Source organism: Prionailurus viverrinus, chromosome D3 (genome assembly GCF_022837055.1).
Source record: "Prionailurus viverrinus isolate Anna chromosome D3, UM_Priviv_1.0, whole genome shotgun sequence".
In the NCBI taxonomy this organism is placed as follows: domain Eukaryota; kingdom Metazoa; phylum Chordata; class Mammalia; order Carnivora; family Felidae; genus Prionailurus; species Prionailurus viverrinus.
Window position 1 is genome coordinate 69,719,492 of NC_062572.1, and position 6,548 is coordinate 69,726,039.

Genomic DNA, 6,548 nt, shown 5'->3' on the forward strand with positions numbered 1-6,548 from the left:
AGGCCTTGGATCAAAGAGATGGGGGTGCGCCTGGGTGGCGCAGTCGGTTAAGCATCCGATTTCAGCCAGGTCACGATCTCGCGGTCCGTGAGTTCGAGCCCCGCGTCGGGCTCTGGGCTGATGGCTCAGAGCCTGGAGCCTGTTTCCGATTCTGTGTCTCCCTCTCTCTCTGCCCCTCCCCCGTTCATGCTCTGTCTCTCTCTATCCCAAAAATAAATAAAAGTTGAAAGAGATGGATGTGAGAAGTCACTAAGGGCAACAAGGAAGGTTCCCATATCCCAGTTCCTAAAGTACCCACAAGTACCAGCACGTGGTCAACCAGAAGAAACAGGGCACGTCGATCTGTGTGTTTTCTTTAGAAAGTTCTCAGGCGCATATCCAGTTTGCAGAAGCCAGAGTCAGCTGAATGCTCTGGCCCCCACATTGTCAGAACACCACTCCCTGCTGAGGCTCCCAAAAATATTTAGGTGGAGATTGAAACTAACCCTTAACAAAGAAAGTAGAGGAGGGAGGAAGGCTGGTTCAACAACAAAGATGGCGAAAGGAAAGAACATTCTTCGTAGTGTTTCTAAAAATAGCTCAAGTCACCAAACCTCATCCAAAGTTGCCCAAATATGAAAAATTAAATAGAAATCTGGTGTTGTCATTATTCCGAGAGTTTATTGGAAGGCAAAACGCATCACCTTGACTTGTATGACAGCGCAGACAGAAAACGATCTCTTCTTAAGTCTTGTGCAAAAAACCATGTACGACAACAGGGCTTGCCTTCGGTTTGTGAGCAAGTTAGTTTGGGGGTTGGTGTTTGCCTGCAGGAGAAGGATCAGGACAAAAATGACCAACAAAATCAAAATGGCAGTACGTTTGTCAACTGCTTTTGTTTTCGCCTTCACTTTCCACCTATATGCTCTGCTTTTTCATCTCCACTTTAGGAGAACATGGAAATTAGTCAGCTTTCCACTAACAGATTCTAGAATCTTCTTCATCTGTCATGTGGGAACAACATTGCAGTCCTGAGTACCTCCTGAGTGGTTGTGAGCATCCCATAAGGTTACCGTCCACAGGATGATTTGAAAAGTCAAAGGTGCTTTGAAAGCACAAGATATTGTTGACTTTCCACCCATCATGCACCCCCCCCCCGAAACTGTGACTCCCACCCTGATACACACACCTACTTCATTCATTCACTCATGCAACAAATATTTTTTTTAGCACCCACCCTGTGTTAGGCATTGTTCCAGGCACTGGGGCTATATCAGGAATAAAACATCCCTCTTGGAGCTTATATAATAGTGCAAGAATATAGATATTAAACAAATAAATACATAGAAAATTTCAGGCAGTGATAAATAATAAAGAAAAAATAAAATACACTACGAAAACCCTAAGTCTAAATATTACTGTGATAGAAGACAGTGCCTGTGTACATGTGTGTGTGTGCACGTGTTGAGATGGAAGATGCAGAGAGAGGAGGAGGAGGGAAGGGGAAACTGAAGACAGCAGGCAGAAGGACCATATAAGTACATGAGTGTAAGAATAATTTTGGCGGTAAGAATTGGGATGGAATCACTCTGACTTTTGGAAGAACATCGAGTCCAAGACCTATTTATTCTGTGATTCATTGTTCTGGCTTTGTCTGGACCATGGCAGGGAGAGAGTCTAGACAAGGTGCCCCATGGGACTCAGCAGCAAATGACCCAGTTGTGGGAAGCAGAACGTGAAAGTGGGGAATTGCACCTGTCAGGGCCCCTTCCCTGTCAGTACTCGCTAAAAGCTGATGTGAGGATGAAGTGGCACCTCCCTGGAATCTTCTAGACCTTCTCCTGCTCTCCAGCTCTCAGGCTTAGCTCCTCCTCCCCGAGGGAACACTGGTCTGGAAGCTCTGAAGGCCCAGTCATCATGCCCTCTCCAGGAGGTGAGAGGCCGGGCTCTTGCCCCCACCCTGACCCCCACCAGACCCTCTGCTCACCCGGGCTCACGTGGGTTATGCTGCACCTACAGATCCTGGGGTTCCAATTCTGGAAGAAGTAGCTTATGAACATTTCAGGCCCTAGTGGACCCTCCATATTTAGTCACTATTATTATCATCAAATCAGCCTTCTGAGCTTCTGTCTCCTCATCTGTAAAGTGAGTATCACACCAGCTAGCTCATAAGATAGATCGTGAGTACCAGAAATTATCGTGTGCCACAGGCACTGTGCTATGTACGTCACAAGCCTCATCCCGTTTATTTTAACAAAATTCCGTAACCACGATTATACCCATTTTACAGATGAGAAATCTGAACAGAGACAGTTAAAAAAAAAAAAAAAAAAAAAAACTTGCCCAAGGTCACACAGCTGGGAGGCTATAGAGCCATGACTCAAAATCAGCTTTGTCTGTCTCCAAAGCTAGTGCGCTTGATTAATGCTTCTAGAGTACCTCGGTCATAATAAGAGTACCAGTTAGCTAACTGCTAGGAAACAGGTGACCCCAAAAGTTAGTGGCTTCAGACAACCGCCATAGATTTAGCCCACAATTCTGCAGGCCAGTAATTTAGGCGAGGCTCAGTCGGCTGGTTCTTCCGGCCCTCGTCAGACTCCCTCGTGCATCCGTGGTCAGAGGCTTGGTGGCTCATACCCACGTGAGTCGACTGGCTGCGGTCGGGGTGCCACAGCCCTCTTCTACGTGGTCTCTCATCGTCCAATAGGCCAGCCTGGGCTTTTTCCCCACGGCAGTGACCTCGACTTGAAACTGGCACACTGTCCCTTGTGCTCCATACTCATGTACAAAAGTAAGTCAGAAGCCAGCCGAGATTCAAGAAGTGGAGAAATCGACTCCACCCGTTGCCAGGAGCTGCGGCAAAAGGCACATTCAGAAGGGAGGACGCAGGGAGGTTATGACCAGAGCAGTCTACCTCGACAGGCGTTCGATAAACAGCAAGGTAGTGTCACTATCGGATATATTTCGACAATGCCCATCAGACAAACCTAGGTAACTACTTGACTGTCACTAAGTTCCCCAGAGAATTCCTTGTAGTAATCTGGACTCTTTCAGCTACAAAGGGGCAGGCCGTAACTCATCAGGAGTCTCTTTCCACCTCTGGCTCTCATTTCCTCCATGATGGCATCCGTCTCCCAAACCCCCGTGAAGTGGAAAAGATGTCACCAGAGGCTCCAAGCTTCCACTCTCCCCCCATTTAACCCCTATGCCTGAAAGGGAATGTCTCTACCCCAGCACCTTAAGGAAAGCCCTGGAATGACTCCACCTGCCTTTTCTTACTCCCGAAGAGGAATCCTTGCCTAGCTCCCTGGAGCCCCTACACTGATCTGAAGTTTCTAGGCTAAAACGCACTAACCAGATCCTAACTGTTTTCTTTTTAATGTTCTAAAGTTCAAGGGGGTTTCTCTGGACTGAGACAAAATGGCCTTTAAATGCCAGTTGCGAAATCCTAAGTGAGAGTATTGTAAAGGGATTGAAATAAGGACTATGCAGATTAGAAAGTGCAAGGAATAAAAACAAAACAAAACAACACAGGCTAGGACAGGAAGTCGATAAGGAGAGAGGGAGGCCTTCTGCATACAGAGTATACTGGATGCTTTATTCCTGGTCTGGGGAACATCCTGGAATGGAGCCTGTGCAGAAGACTGGAGAAAAAAAAGAATTCCTGGCTTCTGCCCTAGTGAGTTTTCTTGCTTTTAACCTTGTGGTTCCCAAAATTCTGACTCAGAGAGACCTGTGCTCAAATCCCGACTACTTGAACTCACTAGCTATGGGATCCTGGGAGGGTGATATATAATTTATTGTCCAAACCAGGATGCTTAGGAAATGGGGTGTTATTAATGATTTCACAAAGGGCAGGACACCTGAGTGGCTCAGTCAGTCAAGCGTCCAATTTCGGCTCAGGTCATCATCTCGTAGTTTGTGAGTTCGAGCCCCGCATCAGGCTCTGTACTGACAGCTCAGAGCCTGGAGCCTGCTTTGGATGCTGTGTCTCCCTCTCTCTCTGCCCCTCCCCTGCTCTCTCTCTCTCTCTCTCTCTCTCTCTCAGCCTCTTTCTCTCTCTCTCAAAAATGAATAAACATTAAAAAAAAGTGATTTCACAAAGGGCAATATAATGTATGGTCATTCTCTCTTAAGTAATAAATATGTATTTTTAGCATCACATAACAATAAATGTAATATTTGCATCACACTTTTTAAAAAAAGTTTATTTATTTTGAAAGTCAAGGAGAGGCAGAGACAGAGGGCAAGAGAGAGAATCCCAAGCAGGCTTCGCATTGTCAGTGCAGAGTCCAATTCAGGGCTCGAACCCGTAAACCATGAGATCATGACCTGAGCCAGAGTCGGGCACTTAACCCATTGGGCAACCCAGGCACCCCACTCAGCACTTCTTGTTGGACTGTGCTCAGTTCTTTATATGCTCACCACAGCCCTCTGATCTGGAAACTATTATTAGCCTGCTTTTTACAGATGAGGAAACTGAGGTTCGGAGAAGTTCATCTTACTGAGATCGAGGAGACAATATGTTTCAGGTTTCCTGTATCCATGCAGTAATGAGACTATAAGGACCCATTCGGACCGGAATATTCGGGGCACCTGGATGGCTCGCTCAAAGAGAGGGCGACTCTTGATCTCCAGGTCATGAGTTCGAGCCCCACGTTGGGCGTAGAGATGACTTAAGTGAATAAATAAAAACTTTAAAAAAAAAAGCTGGAACACTGAAGTCAGTGTCCCTGCTGGGAGTACTCATCTTGAGAAACTGTGCAGTTATGACACAGTGCTCAGCCATGAACACGTGTTTGGGATTGTGCTCTGGGAATGTCCCACAGATTTTGAGGCACGGATTCTTGAGAATCATTTTGATGGTAATGAGTTTTCATCCATAGAGGATAAATATGGTATTTGAAAAGAACCCAAAGTGATTCAGGATAAAAGTGAATCATCTAAAAATATATTTTGACTTTTGGCTTCCACCTAGAATATAGAAAGCTAAAAAAAAAAAAAAAAAAAAGTGTCACTCCTGCCTTAACAACAAGGAAAAAAAAAACCCCAAATCTATAAAATCATGACTTTTCTGGAACTCATTGAAAAAAACTGAGGCCACAGGACCACATGATGAACATGAAATCTAGGGAAAGACAGACTCCCCCCCGGGGAGAGACAGGACATGAGCACTGGCCCACCTGTAACTGAACAAAGGAGGAAGACAAGGCCACTGTAGAAGCCAAGAAGAAGCATCCAGCGAAGATGCTTGGAGACTTACCAAGTGTGACCGGCACGAGCCCACAGATCCCCTGGGAGTTGCAGACGTAAGGGAGCTGCCACGATTCAGAAGCTCCTCTCCATAAAGCTCCACTAGGCCTTCATGGATGATTTGGGGCAAGGTGGGAGACCAGAGAAAACCTTCCTCCATGGTTCAGGGCCGGAAGAGGGGAGCAGACATGGCTGGAGGAAAGGTGTGAGACCATACCCATATCTTTCTCGAAATAAGAGACATGAAGCCACTGGGGAAGGACAGCAGCCCTATATTCTCTAGAGCACAGGGCAAGACACGTTGAAACGGGAGGAAAGGAAAAGACCAAAGTCTCTACTCCCAGAGGATGCAGTCCTGGGCCTGACCATCAAGTCTCCTATTACTGGAGGAAGGTCAGGCTTACTAGGGAAGCCCCAATTCAAGACAGAGAAAGCAGTGCCTGCCTAAGGCTGGGGCTGAGTCCGGACGACAGAGAACCTCATTCCACACCCTCCATACCCACCACCAGGCAGGCAAGAACCAAAGAACAAGTGACACTGGTCTGGACTGGGGGAGAGGCAAGGGAATGATGAGGAGGAGGCTCCCTCTGTGCAGCAGGCATGAGGTAAAGCTGACAGTAGAGAAGAGACACAGAAAAATCTTTCTGGCACCCCAGCCCCATCCCTTAGCACACAGTGATGCTAATCAACAGAACAAATAAAAAGAAAACCGGTAAAGATTTAGCAGACCTGTGCAACACTATCGACCATCTTGACCCCACTGAGTTACTAGAACATTCCAAATGATGACATCAGAATGCACATTCTTTACAAGTGCACATGGAATATTGACTAAGATACTCCATAAAACACACCTCAACTAATTTAAAAGATGTGAAATCATAGAAAGTATGATCTCAGACCATACGGGATTGTACCAGAAATAGACAACAGAAAGGTGTCTGGACCATTCCCAAATATCTATATATTGTGCACACCACGTTCAAGCAACCAAGGAGTCAAAGAAGTCACGTGAGAATTAGGAAAGAATTGGAATGGAATGGAAATGAAAACAAAACCCATCCATTTGTGGAATGCACAGAAAGCACTTAGAGGGAAATTATAGCATGAGCTGGTCACATTAAAAGATGAAGAAAGGTCTCAATTTGAAGGAAATGGATATCTTAACAATAATGAGCATCTCAGTGCATTTATTTAGGTTTTCTTTATTTTTTTTTTTCACATTTATTTATTTTTTGAGAGAGCACAAGTGAGGGAGGGGCAGAAAGAAAAGGAGACACAGAATCCAAAGCAGGGTCCAGGCTCTGAGCTGTCAG

The 6,548-nt window shown here is 45.8% G+C and overlaps 1 long non-coding RNA gene across 1 annotated transcript; it reads right to left on the bottom strand.

Moving 5' to 3' along the window:
- Nucleotides 1-706: 706 nt before the first annotated feature.
- LOC125148612 (uncharacterized) lies at nucleotides 707-5,984 on the bottom strand. Its single transcript, XR_007145657.1, has 3 exons — nucleotides 5,962-5,984; nucleotides 5,243-5,511; nucleotides 707-806 (listed from the first exon to the last, which is right to left on the bottom strand). It is a non-coding gene; the product is annotated as an uncharacterized LOC125148612 (long non-coding RNA).
- Between the last annotated feature and the right edge of the window lie 564 nt (nucleotides 5,985-6,548).